Raw genomic sequence first — 14758 nt, 5'->3', positions numbered from 1 at the left:
TTACTTTGGTGCCCTACTTACAATTTGATCAGGTCCTGCTTTTAGTTTCCCTTTCAGATCTTCTTACTCAACTTCTGTTGATGAGTGGGATCATCCCATACTCATCTTTATCTTTCTGACTTAGTTCACTTAACATAATTCCTTCTAGCTCTGTCCAAGAGGGGTCAGAGAAGGTGGCTTCATTGTTTTTGATAGCTGCATAGTATTCCATTGTGTATATATACCACAGCTTTCTCAGCCACTCATCTGTTGTTGGGCACCTGGGTTGCTTCCAGGATTTAGCTATTATGAATTGTGCTGCTATGAACATAGGAGTACACACCTCTTTTTGGTTGGGTGTTATGGAGTCCTTGGGGTATAACCCCAGGAGAGGAATTACTGGATCATATGGAAGGTCCATGTCTAGCCATGTGAGAGTTTTCCAGACTGCTCTCCACAGAGGCTGTACCAATTTACATTCCCACCAGCAATGTAAAAGGGATCCTCTGTCCCCACATCCTCTCCAGCATTTGTTGCTGCTGTCCTTTTTGATGTATGCCATTCTTACAGGAGTGAGGTGGTATCTTAGTGTTGTCTTAATTTGCATTTCTCTGACAATCAGTGACCTAGAGCAGTTTTTCATATGTTTGTTAGCCTTTTGGATCTCCTCTGAGGTGAATGTTTTGTTCATTTCCTCTGCCCATTTTTGGATGGGGTCATTTGCTTTTTTGTTGCTAAGTTTGCTGAGCTCTTTCTATATTTTGGTGATTAGTTTCTTGTCTGATGTCTGGCATGTGAAGATCTTCTCCCATTCTGTGAGGGGTCTCTCTGTTTGTTTAATAGTTTCTTTGGATGTGCAGAAGCTTTTCAATTTGATGTAGTCCCATTGGTTTGTTTCTGCTTTAGTCTTCCTTGCAATTGGGTTTGATTCATCAAAGATGTCCTTGAGGTGTAGGTGGGAAAGTGTTTTACCAATGTTTTCCTCTAAGTATTTGATTGTTTCTGGTCTGACATCTAGGTCTTTGATCAATTTGGAGTTGATTTTTGTTTCCGGTGAGATAAAGTGGTTCAATTTCATTCTTCTGCATGTTTCAACCCAGTTTTCCCAGCACCATTTATTGAAGAGAGCCTCCTTTTTCCATTTAATCCTTTGGGCCCCCTTATCAAAGATTAGATGCCCATAGGTGTTGGGATTTACTTCTGGGCTTTCAATTCTGTTCCACTGGTCTGTGTGCCTATTTTTGTTCCAGTACCATGCTGTTTTGATGATGATGGCTTTATAATATAGTTTAAGGTCTGGGAGTGTGATGCCTCCATTTCTGTTTCTTTTCCTTAAGATGGTTTTGGCAATTCTAGGCGTTTTCAGGTTCCAGATAAATGATTGTAGTGTTTGTTCTATTCTCTTAAAGAAGCTTAGTGGAACTTTGATGGGTATTGCATTAAATTTGTATATGGCTCTGGGGAGAATATTCATTTTGATGATATTTATTCTTCCAATCCATGAGCATGGGATATCTTTCCATTTCTTGGTATCAGTTTCTATTTCCTTGAGTAGCGACTCATAGTTTTCAGCATACAAGTCTTTTACTTCTTTGGTCAACTTTATTCCTAGGTATTTGATTGATTTTGCTGAAACAGTAAATGGGAGTGATTTCTGGATGTCTTCTTCTTCATATATTGTGTTTGCATAAAGAAATGCCACTGATTTTGTACATTGATTTTGTAGCCTGATACCTTGCTATATTGCCTAATAACTTCCAGTAATTTTCTACTGGATTCTTTAGGTCTTTCTATGTATACTATCATATCATCTGCAAATAGTGAGAGCTTGACTTCTTCCCTTCCAATCTGTATTCCTTTGATTTCTTTCTCTTGCCTGATTGCTATGGCAAGAACTTCCAATACTATGTTGAAGAGTAACGGTGACAGTGGACAGCCCTGTCTAGTCCCCGATCTGAGGGGGAATGCTTTCAGCTTCTGTCCATTGAGTATGATGTTGGCTGTAGGTTTGCTATATATAGACTCCACAATCTTGAGGAATTTCCCATCTATTCCCATTTTTTGCAGAGTTTTGAGCATGAATGGGTGTTGGATTTTGTCAAAGGCTTTCTCTGCATCTATTGAGATAATCATGTGGTTTTTGTCTTTGCTTTTATTGATGTGGTGAATGACATTGATTGACTTATGGATGTTGAACCAGCCTTGCATTCCTGGGATGAATCCCACTTGTTCATGATGAACAATCTTTTTGATGTGTTGCTGTATCCGGTTGGCCAAGATCTTGTTTAATATTTTGGAATCTATGTTCATCAGAGATATTGGTCTGTAGTTTTCCTTTTTTGTTCTGTCCCTATCAGCTTTTGGTATCAGAGTGATGTTGGCTTCATAAAAGGTGGAAGGGAGTATTCTTGTTTCTTCAATCTTATGGAATAGCTTAAGAAGTATGGGTATTAACTTTTTCCTGAAAGTTTTGTAGAATTCGTTTGTGAAGCCATCTGGTCCAGGACTTTTGTTGTTGGGGAGATTCTTAATAACGGTTTCAATTTCTTTGTCTGTGATTGGTGCATTTAGATTTTGTAGTTCTTCTTGGTTCAGTTTTGGAAGTGCATCGGTTTCTAGGAATTGTTCCATTTCTTCCAGAATCTCTAGCTTGGTGGCATATAGTTCTTTATAGAACTTTCACAGGATTCTCTGGATTTCTGTGGTGTCAGTTGTGATATCTCCTGCATCGTTTACAATTCTATTAATTTTAGTCTTCTCTCTTTTTTGTTTGGTGAGTCTGGCTAGGGGTTTGTCAATTTTGTTTAATCTTTCAAAGAACCAACATTTGGCTTCATTGATCTTTTGTATGGTTCTGTCATTTTCGATGTTGTTTATTTCTGCTCTAATTTTAGTGATTTCTGTCCTTCTGGTTGCTTTAGGGTTCCTTTGTTCCTCTTCCTCTAAGTCCTTGAGGTGTGCAGTAAGGTCGTTCATTTGAGCTTCTTCTTGGTGTTTAATATGTGATTGTATGGCTATAAATTTCCCTCTCAGTACTGCTTTAGCTGTGTCCCAAATATTTTGAAAGGTTGTGTCTTCATTTTCATTAGTTTCCAGGAACATTTGAATTTCCTGTTTGAGTGAGTCTCTGACCCAGTGGTTCTTAAGGAGCATGTTGTTTAGTTTCCAAATTCTTTGTCTTTTAATAATTTTCCGTTTGTTGTTAAATGTTAGTTTTACTCCACTGTGGTCTGAGAAGATACTTGGGATGATTTCAATGCTCTTGAATTTATTGATGCTGTCTTTGTGGCCTAACATGTGGTCTATCCTTGAGTATGTGTTATGTGTATTTGAAAAGAAGGTGTATTCCAGTTTTTTGGGGTGGAGGAGTCTGAAAATGTCCAAGAAGTCTAGTGTGTCGATCTCTTCATTCAATTCTCTTGTATCTTTATTGGTTCTCTGCTTTGTTGATCTGTCTAAGTGTGAGAGTGGGGTATTGAAGTCTCCCACTATTATTGTAATACTATTGATGTATTTTTGAAATTCTTTCAGTAGATGCTTAATGTATTTAGATGGTCCCTCACTGGGTGCATAGATGTTAATAACTGTTAAGTCTTCTTGGAGGATTGATCCTCTAATCATTATGTAATGTCCCTGCCTATCTTTTATTACTTTATTTAATTTAAAATCTATCGTATCTGAGATGACAATGGCTGTTACTGCCCTTTTTTGTGGTCCGTTAGCCTGTATGATAGTTTTCCATCCTTTCACTTTAAGTCTGTGTTTATCTTGTTGTGACAGATGGGGTTCTTGCAAGCAGCATATGGTTGGGTTATGTTTTGTGATCGATCCTCCCACCCTGTGCCTTTTGATGGGTGAGTTTAAGCCATTGACATTTATTGATATTATGGATTTAATGTATTGTAGTGCCATTGTTCTAAAAAAAATTTGTTTGCTCTGATATATTGCATGTATTATAGTGATGTTCTTGTTTATAAGAGGTCTTTTAGTACCTCTTTCAGGGCCGGCTTGGTGATGGTTGCCTCCTTTAACTATTGTTTATCTAAGAAGGTTTTGATCCCTCCATCTAGTTTGAATGAAAGTCTAGCAGGATATATTATCCTTGGTTGAAACCCTTTTTCATTCAGGGCTCGATAGATATCTTGCCACTCCCTTCTGGCTTTTAGAGTTTGAGTGGAGAAGTCTGCAGATAATCTTATGAGTTTTCCCTTGTATGTGACTTTTTGTTTCTCTCTTGCAGCCTTTAGGATCCTTTCTTTATCCTTACTTCTTCTCATTGTGACTATGATGTGTCTTGGTGTCTTCAGGTCTGGGTTGATTCTGTTTGGTACTCTCTGGGCCTCTTGAACCTTGATATCCTTTCTGTTATTCAGGTCTGTGAAGTTCTATTGTATTATTTTCTCTAGAATGTTTGCTTCCCCTTCCTCTCTTTCTTCCTCTGGCAGGCCAATTATACGAATGTTACTTCTTTTGAGATCATCCCATATGTCTCTGTTGTTGTTTTTAGTGTCTCTCAATCTCTTTTTAAGCTCTTTCACCTTTTTCTTTGTTTTCTCTAACTCATCCTCTGTCTGACTAATTCTGTTTTCTGCTTCTGTTAGTCTTCTTTCCCTTGCCTCAGCTTCTTTCTTCATTACAGCTATTTCAGCTTTCAGTTCTCTAATTGCCTCAAGATAATCAGTATTTTCCTTGGGGGTCTCAACTGTTGTTTCCCTAATACTGCCATTCCTTTCCTCCAATGTTGTTTTCATTTCTGTGATTAATAAGTTTATTATTGCTTGCATACTTTTCTTATCTATGGTTACTTCTGGCTGATTTGTAGTTTTTTCTGGGCTCTAGTCTTCATTCATTGGAGTAGCAGTTTTATTTGTTTTTGATCTACCCATTTTTTAATTTATGTGTTTCTTTTTTTTATGCTCTGTTGTTCCTCAGTTGTTGTGTCTTGAGTACAAGTAACACTGTACTAAATACCTTTATGACAATTGCACTCACCAAGCTCCAGAATTACAGTAGCAACTGAAGTAAGTATTGAAGTAGTTTAATCGTTACCAGTTAGCCAAACAATTTCTCCAGTCTGTGAAATAATAGTAACCAAATCCCAGTGAAGAAAGAGAGGATAGCAAGAATAGACAGTTATGCAAATCTACTATCCACCATATATTCTAGGGGTAACAAGAGGGAAAAGGGGACTAGAGCAGAGATACACACATAGAGAGTCCGCTCTGAGTCAGATTTCTTCCCCAAAGTAATTCACAAATTCAGAAAGGCAAAGAAGAAGGAAGAAGTGTATGACAAGATTTAAAAAAGGAGAGAGAGAGACAAGAGAGAGAAAAGGGAGAAGATAAGAAAAAGAGTTGTAATTAAAGAGCAGTGCAAGGAACTCCCCAAATGTGTATCAGTGAATTCAAAAAAAGCACCCTGTTTGGTGGTGTGGGGTATCCTGCTAGGAGCTGGTCCCCAGGGACTGCTTATGGCGAGGGGAACAGGAGAGGTATGCAAAATATATACCTGAAAGCAGAAGTACACTAGAGTTTGCAGTGAGTACCTCCCTAACACTTCCTCTCCACTATTCCAAGCTTGGGATCCATGATTGCTCAACAAATTGTTTGACTTCATATGTTAACTCTCTTTTCAATCACCAGGTTCCAGATGCCACCAGGATGCTGGCCAGGCTTCCCTGGATTGAAGACCCCACCAATGTGTCCTGGAGCTCAGCTTCCCCAGAGACCCACCTTACTAGGGAAAGAGAGAGGCAGACTGGGAGTATGGACCGACCAGTCAACGCCCATGTTCAGCGGGGAAGCAATTACAGAAGCCAGACCTTCTACCTTCTGCAACCCTCAACGACCCTGGGTCCATGCTCCCAGAGGGCTAGATAATGGGAAAGCTATCATGGGAGGGGGTGGGTTATGGGGATTGGGTAGTGGGAATTGTGTGGAGTTGTACCCCTCCTACCTTATGTTTTTGTTCATTAATCCTTTTTTAAATAAAAAAAAAAGAAAATTAAAAAGAAGAAAAAAGAACTTTTTCCCCTACTCTAATTCTTAACCCAAATTAAGTTATAGTCATCTCCTTGTCACTGCTATGACACCTTATTGGCTGGCCTGCTAAAGGCAGAAAATCCTATTGTTTCCAGGGGATGTGTTCGGAGCTCAGTGGCTAGCAGCTTCTCAGTCCGCCATCTTCCGGGAAACCCCCCCTTCCAGACTTTTTTAAAGGATTTCTCGAAAATGAAAACTAGCTCCAAGTCCTTTGATCCAATGAGAGGTATACTTAAGAAGTCTTTGGATCCGCCCTCAGGGTCGCGGTGGTCCCTGGAGACTCCCAAGAGAAAGCCCCCCAGCTACAGTGCTCTCTCCGGGTCCTCTGCCGGCCGCCCAGCAGCGCTCTGCAACCAGCGGAGAAGCCGCCTTCCCGGGCAGAGGACAATGCCTGGCGCACCCGCCTTGCCCGGCACCGCCTGGGAAGTCTGGAGCCCCACTATTCCATGCCACCTTTACTCTAATTCTTAACCCAAATTAAATTATAGTCACTTCTCTGGTGACAATAATTATTGACTGGCCTGCTAAAGGCAGAAAATCCTACCATTTCCAGATGTGATCAGAGCACACGCTGCTAGCAGCTTCTCAGTCCGCCATCATCCGGAGATTCCCTAAATTTATTTTTTTTTAATTAAACCCTTTTATTGCTTAAGATTACAATTCAGCTAAATAGAATTTTATTGTGATCACTATAATTCAAAGAGGCTAAAAGTTGATTTCATTTTTTTTTAATTTCTGATAATGATCTTTGAACACTTTTGCACATACAACTAGTTATATATGAACTATTATTTTCTTGGGTGATATATATATATATATATATATATATATATATATATATATATATATTGCAATGGAAAAAAACCTAGGATGGGGAGATAGCACATTGGCTATGTAAAGAGATTCTCATTCCTGAAGCTCCAAAGTCTCAGGTTGAAACTCCCAGCATCACCATAAATCAGAACTGAGCAGTGCTCTGGCAAAAAAAAAAAAAAAAATCAGGGCCAGGTTGTGGCATTGCTATTTACACACAGGTTACAGTGCACAAGGATCAGGGTTCAAGCCTCCAGTTCCCACCAGCAGGGGAAAAGTATCATGAGTGGTGAAGCACGGCTTCCAGTGTCTCTCTCTTTCTCCCCTTTCCCCCCATTCCCTTCTCTCCAGATTTCTGGCTATTTCTAGCCAGTAAATAAATAAAGATAATGGGAAAAGTTTTTTTTGTTTTGTTTTGTTTTGTTTTGTTTTTAATTCAATACTCTTGTTGTTACAACTGAAAGTGCAAAAGCAGAGTCCAGGATGCACTTCAATAGCTAAAACATCTGAGTCTCAAGCATAAAATCTTGAGTTCTGTCTTAGCATTGAATATACCAAAGTGATACTCAGTTTTACTCTTTTTTCCAGGGTTATTGCTGGGGCTTGGTGCCTGCACTATGAATCCACTGCTCCTAGAGGCCATTTCTTCCCATTTTGTTGCCCTTGCGGTTGTTGTTATTATTGTTATTGTTGCTGGACTGTACAGACAGAAATGGAAAGAAGACTGTGGAGAACAATCTGGAGAACTCTCAGAAGGCTGGAAATGGACTTACTCTATGATTCTGCAATCCCTCTCCTTGGGGATCTAACCTAAGGAAGCCAACATACCCATCCAAAAAGAGCTGTGAACACATATGTTCTTGGCAGCACAATTTGTAATAGCCAAAACCTGGAAGCAACCCAGGTGTCCAACAACAGATGAGTGGCTGAGCAAGTTGTGGTCTATATACACAATAGAATACTACTCAGCTGTAAAAAATGGTGACTTCACCGTTTTCAACCAAGATCTTAGATGGATCTTGAAAAATTCATGTTAAGTGAAATAAGTCAGAAACAGAAGGATGAATATGGGATGATCTCACTCTCAGGCAGAAGTTGAAAAACAAGATCAGAAGAGAAAACACAAGTAGAACTTGAACTGGAATTGGCATGTTGCTCCAAAGTAAAGACTCTGGGGGTGGGAGGGTGGGGGGAGAATACGGGTCCAAAAAGGATGACACAGGACCTAGTGGGGGTTGTATTGTTATATGGAAAACTGAGAAATGTTATGCATCTACAACTATTGTATTTACTGTCAAATGTAAAACATTAATTCCTCAATAAAGAAATTATTTTTTAAAAAAAGAAAAAAAATGGAGAGAGGAGAGGAAGACAGAGAGGGGGAGAGAAAGATAGACACCTGAAGATCTGCTTCACTGCTTGTGGAAAGACCACCAGACACCTCCACCTCCCAAGTCCTTGAGCTTTGCACCACAAGTGCTTAACCAGCTGAGCTACCACTGGAGCTCCCTCAGGTTTACTCTTTCCCTTAGCTTCTCTTTTTCTCCCTCTCCTTCCCCCCTCCCTCCCCCTCTCACCTTCCCCTCTCCCCTCCTCTTTTCCCCCTCCCCCCTCTCCCTCTCCTCCTCTCCCTTTCCCCTCTCCCTCCCCTTCTCTCCTTTCTCTGTCTCCCTCCCCCCTCCTCCTCTCTCCCTCCCCTTCTCCCCTCCTTCTCTTTCTCTCTCTTGTTAGTACATAATTCTTTTCAAATAAAAGAGTTTAAAAAAGGAAATATAAAAGAAAGGAAGATAGTTTTCTAAGCCTTTCTGTTACTGTTCAAAAAGTTTACTATTATTATTATTGCTCTTCTTAGTATGAATGACTGGTTCTTGTAATCCAGTGAGAAACAGTCTTTTTTGAACTATTTTTGGATGTGGTATTTCCAGTGTTTTGTGGAAAACAGATTTTCCTTGTTTCAGCTGAAACATCAGTAACATTCTCCATGGACACAGGGACTTATAGGAAATTAATTACTTGCTTGGTTTGGGGAAAAGGGAAACATAATTTTAATTAAAGTAGATTATTTGAAATACAAGATAGCAGAATTTTGCATCAATGGTGAAGTAAAGAAAAAGTGTTCTGGGATTGATTTTCAAAAACATTATTGACTCTACTTTTGTTGGGCTATGTAGGATCCAGAAATTACTATCACGTGATGAACAGGTTTGTGGCTTGTGTCAAATCAACTGGTAGACTTCTCACACCACTTTATGATAAAAGGGCAGTGATCTCATAAAGGTTACTGTTGATATGGTGAGATTATTTAATTTTATTTCATATTTTAGTCAACATGCTTTATTCTTTTTGTTTGTGTATGTACACTTTTCCATATCCATTACAATCATGATATGTACTACATCAGAAAAATATTCAATCAAATATGAATTGGGAGAGACTCAGGGAGTGCATGAAAGAGAGCTAGGGTCCTGGAACATGATTTCCAGACATCCTGAGAAGAGGATTTGAAGACCATTGAAATTTAACCTTGCTTCCTCCCCTTCTTCTTCTTCTTCTAGCATTTGCCCTTCTTCCATAGCCAGTCAACAGCATCAGGTTGAGCCTGATGTAAAGTTTCGAGACCTCCTTTGAATCTGGAGAGGTGGCAGTCATTGACTATGTGGGTCATAGTCTGTCTGTAGCCGTAGGGGCAGTTTGGGTCGTCTCTGGCTCCCCAGCGATGGAACATAGCGGCGCACTGGCCATGGCCTGTTCGATAGCGATTGAGGAGAGCCCAATCATAACGTGCTAGGTCAAAGCCGGGTTGACGCTTGCAGGGGTCTGTGATGAGGTGTTTGCTCTTTACCTCAGCTGACTGCCAGCTCTGTTTCCAAGAGACTGGAACAGAGAAGTTCAGTGTAGGCGTAGGGGACCAGATTGGGTGACGAGACGTCAAGCGTTGGACAGGGTGGGTGAAGACATCCGCGTATATTGGCAGGTCCGATCGAGCGTAGATGTGGGAAATGAACTTAGATGATGCCGCATCCCAACGAATATCTGGCGGGGCGATGTTGCTAAGAACTGGCAGCCATGGAACCGGGGTGGAACGGATGGTTCCAGAAATTATCCTCATGGAGGAGTATAATTTGGAATCGACCAAGTGGACATGGGGGCTACGGAACCATACTGGGGCACAGTATTCTGCAGTGGAATAGCATAATGCCAGAGATGATGATCGTAGTGTGGAAGCGCTCGTGCCCCATGAGGAGCTGGCCAGTCTTGCAATGATGTTATTCCTCGCGCCCACCTTTGCTGCAGTTTTTATGAGATGTTCGTGAAATGACAGGGTGTGATCGAGAGTAACGCCAAGATAGACTGGCTGGGCTTCATGCCGGATTCTCGTATCGCCAAGCTGCACATTAAGCTTATGCGAGGCCGAGGCATGGTATAGATGGAAAACAGATGATACCGTTTTTGCAGTGCTAGGGATTAGTCACCATTTTTTACAGTAATTAGATATCAGAGACATGTCTTTCATGAGTGTTTCCTCGAGGATGTCGAACTTGGATGCCTGAGTTGCACAGCAGATGTCATCGGCATAGATGAACTTCCTTGAAGAAGTTTCTGGGAGGTCATTGATGTAAATATTAAATAGCATAGAAGCCAGAACAGAGCCCTGGGGGAGGCCACTTGAGACAAGTCTCCATCTGCTAGACTTGTCACCCAGATGCACCCGGAATCTTCTGTTTTGGAGAAGAAACGATATAGTGTTGGCAACCCATGGAGGCGGGCATCTTGAGATCTTGACTAGGAGACCACGGTGCCAGACCGTGTCATAGGCTGCTGTGAGATCAACAAAGACAGTACCCGTCTTTAAATTCTTCTGGAATCCATTTTCAATGTAAGTTGAGAGGGCCAGGGCTTGTTCGCAGGTAGATCTTCCTGGGCGGAAACCAGCTTGGGCAGGTGATAGGAATTTCTCTGTAAGAGGAGAAATATTTGACAGAAGCAGCCTCTCAAGGAGTTTGTAACACACGGAGAGGAGAGAAATTGGTCTTAGCTGGCAGCCAGTGTTGGGTCTTTCTTTGGTTTCAAAACCGCTATAATCTTCGCAGGACACCAAACTTTGGGCATAGACTCAGATTCTAAGATGTGGGATAGGAATGAAGCGAGCCACTTCTTTGCCGCGGGACCCAGGTTAAGAATGAGTTCTGGGGTGATGTTATCATAGCCAGCAACTGTTCCCAGTTTAACCCTCTTCAAAGCGTCTTCCAGTTCAGACAGTGTAAAGGGAGAGAGTTTTGGAGATGGACAAGATAACTGGAAGTGGGATGACCACTCATGGGAAATTTCTCTTTTCCAGACTGGGTCGATCTTAGCATGTCCAACTTGAGTTAGGTGACTGGCCACTGAGTTTGGAGATACGGGAGGATGGGAGACGGGAGGGGGTTGGCTACCGGCACCCAGTCTGTGAAGAAGCTTCCAGGCCTTCCTACTTGAGTGGGTGAAGTTTAGACTTTCCGTAAGTTGTTGCCAGCGGGCTTGTGATATTACTTAGGAACACACACAGACCTTTATGCTGTACACTTGTCTGTTCTTTAGAAAGTTTTTTTTTTTTTTTTTTTTTTTTTTACTGCACTCGAATCATTATATAATACTGTTAAGTGTGTGGGTAGCAACGATTAGGTGACTAGGGGGAAAAGAGATAGTTGATCTATTTTTCAGAAGGTAAATATATAAGCATATGCATAGGATATCCTCCTTAAAGACAGAAATGGGCCCATTTTGCTGAACCATGTATTGTATAAGGTTACCTTAAGCTCAACTAAATACCAAGCTCTAAACACGCCAGGTCTGAGATCTATGTGGGAAATAGAAATACCTCCCACCCTCTCCCTCCTGTAGCAGTGACTTGTCAAGTCTTATCCAGCAACAGTAAAAGAAGTGTCCTTAACCTCCTCTACCTCCTAGGGGCCCAACAGTTTGGGTAAATGCTAACCTAAAGGTGTCAGATTCTATTCTCAACACTAGATGCCTTGAGGAAGGTCCAATTTCATTGTGTTCCAGGAATCAATGCCAGAAACAGGAGCCAAGTACAGTTGGAGTGACATGAAGGGAATTCTATTCTTGGGACAGCTTAGCATCAATTAAGGTCCACAGAGTCTGGGTTGGAACCAAGTACCAGTGATATGGTGGCAAAAGTTACAGATTATATTTGCCAGAAGAAAATAGTCTGTCTTTTGTACTGAGTCATGTTTTCCCTTTTTTGCCCTTTTATTTGAAAACCAAATGAAGTGGGGAGAAGCTGGGCAGTGGTGCACCCAGTTGAGCGCTCACATTACCATGCATAGTGACCAGGGTTCAAGGCAGACAGTTTAAGAGCCAGTGAAGCAGGCCTGCAAGTATCTCTCTTTCTCTCTTCTTCTCTTCCTCCCTCCCCTTTCAATTTCTCTCTGTCCTATCCAATAACATAGAAAGAAAAAAAAACAATAGAAAAAAATTCACTGAGGTGGATTTATATGCTGGCACTGAGCCCAAGCTATAACTCTAGTGGCTATAAACAAATAAACAAGTGGATGTAAATTTTTTTAACCCTTGATTTTAAATCTACCAGAGGCAACATTAGCCTCAAAAAAAAAAAAAAAGGCAGATCAACAAAATGGTATAACAAGAAAAAAAAATCTATCAGGTTAAGCAATGGCACTTTTTGCATTTAAGGAATAATTTTGTTCTGTTATTGTTCTGTTATTCATCCCAGAAGCATTTATTTTGACCATTTCCTTTCTACCAGGCACATTCATGCATTTATGGATATTTCCAGTGATTTTTTTTCCCCAAAGACTCACTTGCAAATAAAGTAATAAAGTTATTTGACATGTTGGCAGTTGGGCAGTTTTACTTATTTATTTACTTTTTTTTTTTTTTTACTAAACTGAAATCTATTTCAGGGTTGGAGGTGAGGGGGGTACTAAGATAAAAGACAGTGGGTCTTTTGTCTGTGTCTATCATGAACTGTCTATGCAAATGTTGGCAAGAGCATAAGTTCTCTAGACCTTTCCAGCTGTAATGTGATGGCTTTGAACCAGATGCCTCTAAAATTTTTCCAGCTTTACTCACCTATGATGTCAGGACCATGGATGTTCTCAAGCTGCTTCTTGGTTTTCAAATTCTACAGTTAAAACAGAAACGAAACACACTGAATTTTCTTTTATAACTTGGAATGAACCATATTACTTGGGGACAAAAGGAAAAAATACCCCAAAATTCCATTCTTCCTCCTTCACCCTGTCTTTCTTCCTTTTATCCTCCCTTCTTTTTATTTTCCCTTCCTCCCTTCCTTTCTCCTTCCCTTCTCTTCCTGTTTAAGTAGCACACTCTAACCAATCGCTCTAACCACCAGAGCTCCTCTCCCTCCCTTCCTTCATCCCTCCCTTACTTCCTTCATACCATATTCTTTCCTTCCTTCCTTCCCTACTTCCTCCCTTCCTTCCTTCTTTCCTTCCTTCCACTTTACTCTACCACTCATGAAGCTTTTCCCTGTAGGTGGAAACCTGAACATTGAATCTGAATCTTCACCCATGGTAAAATCTGTTCTCTACTGGATGCATCATCTATCATCCTATTCTACTATTTAAGATCTTTGCTTATTGTTCCAATTTTTCTTCAATGTGATAAGAGTACTGTGTACATGGAACTGCATAATATATATATATATAATGATATATGCTGGCACTGAGCCCAAGCTATAACTCTAGTGGCTATAAACAAATAAACAAGTGGATGTAAATTTTTTAACCCTTGATTTTAAATCTACCAGAGGCAAGATTAGCCTAAAAAAAAAAAAGGCAGATCAACAAAATGGTATAGTATATAGGTATATATATTATAAATATATATATATTTATGATATATATAATATATATCATAAATTCCTCAACTTGCCATTAAGCTTGTGACACACTATGACTGCATACTCATTAGAACTCTGTGTTATGGCCCCTCAACTATGTATTTATCCCATAATGCTCCATATACACTCTTTCCTAAAAGCACTGGCAAACGGGAAGGTCTAAACTAGATCCCAATATCACAGCTTTCAGATTGAGAAATGGAAACCCTAATATGTTAGCAAAAACAGTCCCAGAAGCCATGCCATAAAATTCTCATTGGGGTGTAGGTGGGGGAGAGGTGTGGTGAATGAGGTCACATGGAAGCTGGTGTCATATCACCTGCTTCACAGGAAATGGTTTATGGATGTTAGTTGTAGTTATCGCTTTAGAGTTTTATACCATAGAACCTAATAGATTTTATTTTGCTGATTATACAGCAACATTTATTTTCCTGACAAAAAAAAAATAGAGCTAAGAGTAAGGGGGAGGGTAGATATGTCTGTCTTAGAGAAAATAGAGCAAAAAACAAAAGAGGTATGAATAGGAGTAAAAATAGAAGTAGTCCCAGTATTAAGGATATTTGGGTAGAACTGAGCAATCTAAACTTGGACAGGAACTTTTATGGTGTTATATACCTGTTCAGCTGGTGTTTCTTATTGTTTTTGTTTTAATTATGTCTTTGAAATAAACATTACCTATGATTGAAAATTACTTTATATGCCTTTAAATCTGTCATTTCTTCTAGAAGGAGATAATATGCTAAGCCTTAGTAAGTAACGAAGTTAACACTGAAGTAGAAACAAAATTGGGCGTGCGGTATGGTTATTAGAAATAGATATTGCTCATTTATGTCTATAGTTCCTGGCACAAAGTTTCCTAAGAGCTGGAAATTCCCTGAGTTATGGCTTTGGAAGAAACAATTTTGTTACTCATAAATCTTTGTTTTATTTTATTTTATTTTATTTATAAAAAGGAAACACTGACAAAACCATAGGATAAGAGGGGTACAACTCCACACAGTTCCCACCACCAGAACTCCATATCCCATCCCCTCCCTTG

This window comes from Erinaceus europaeus, chromosome 9 (assembly GCF_950295315.1).
Source record: "Erinaceus europaeus chromosome 9, mEriEur2.1, whole genome shotgun sequence".
NCBI lineage: Eukaryota > Metazoa > Chordata > Mammalia > Eulipotyphla > Erinaceidae > Erinaceus > Erinaceus europaeus.
This window is presented reverse-complemented; position numbering follows the sequence as displayed.